Source organism: Acyrthosiphon pisum, chromosome A3 (assembly GCF_005508785.2).
Source record: "Acyrthosiphon pisum isolate AL4f chromosome A3, pea_aphid_22Mar2018_4r6ur, whole genome shotgun sequence".
NCBI classification, from domain to species: domain Eukaryota; kingdom Metazoa; phylum Arthropoda; class Insecta; order Hemiptera; family Aphididae; genus Acyrthosiphon; species Acyrthosiphon pisum.
Genome location: NC_042496.1, coordinates 22,028,512 through 22,029,264, shown reverse-complemented (window position 1 = coordinate 22,029,264; position 753 = coordinate 22,028,512).

Sequence of the window (753 nt, the reverse complement as noted above, 5' to 3'; positions counted from 1 at the left end):
TAAGTTCTTTGGGCATAGAAGTAGTTTAAACATAGCAGTTGAGTTGTGCCGGTCTCTAAATATTAACATAATATAGTATAACTTAAAAAAATCAATTCTAAAATTGTTGTAAAGTACTTGTTAAGCTAATTAATCTTTAAGAGTAATTATTGTTAATATGTAAATTATGTTTGTCATTGTCCTATTGTTACTCTTTTATTTTGTATCTTCTTTCAAATAACTTTAATGCCAATTTAAATTGTATGTATAATCATACTCCTCATATCTAACACAAGCTTTGCTCAAACAAGAGGAGCAAACACACATTAATTTCCTATATATAGCCAATGTTAGTTTTATTTGCAATAATAACAAATGTAAAATCCTAGTGTAAATAATTAATAATAAAATAATAAATATTTAGATTATATTAATTTAGCAATGATCACTAATGACCACAAGAATCACACTTGGGCCCACACTTGTTTATTCCTAAATGATTTGCATAAATTCTTGACATAAGCTCACTTATTTTTATTTACTGATAACACCAAAATATTTTTAGCAACCGACGCAATTAAAATTGCATTTAATTTTAGACAAACTAGTAAATTGGAGTCATGATAATTACCCAAATCTAAATGTCAATAAGTGTAATACTGTTATATTATATATTTTACTCAATCAAGAAATTCTATTTCAACTATACTTAATATTGATAATTTAAAATTAGCAAGAGATACTTTTACTAAAAATTTAAGTATTTTATTTGAT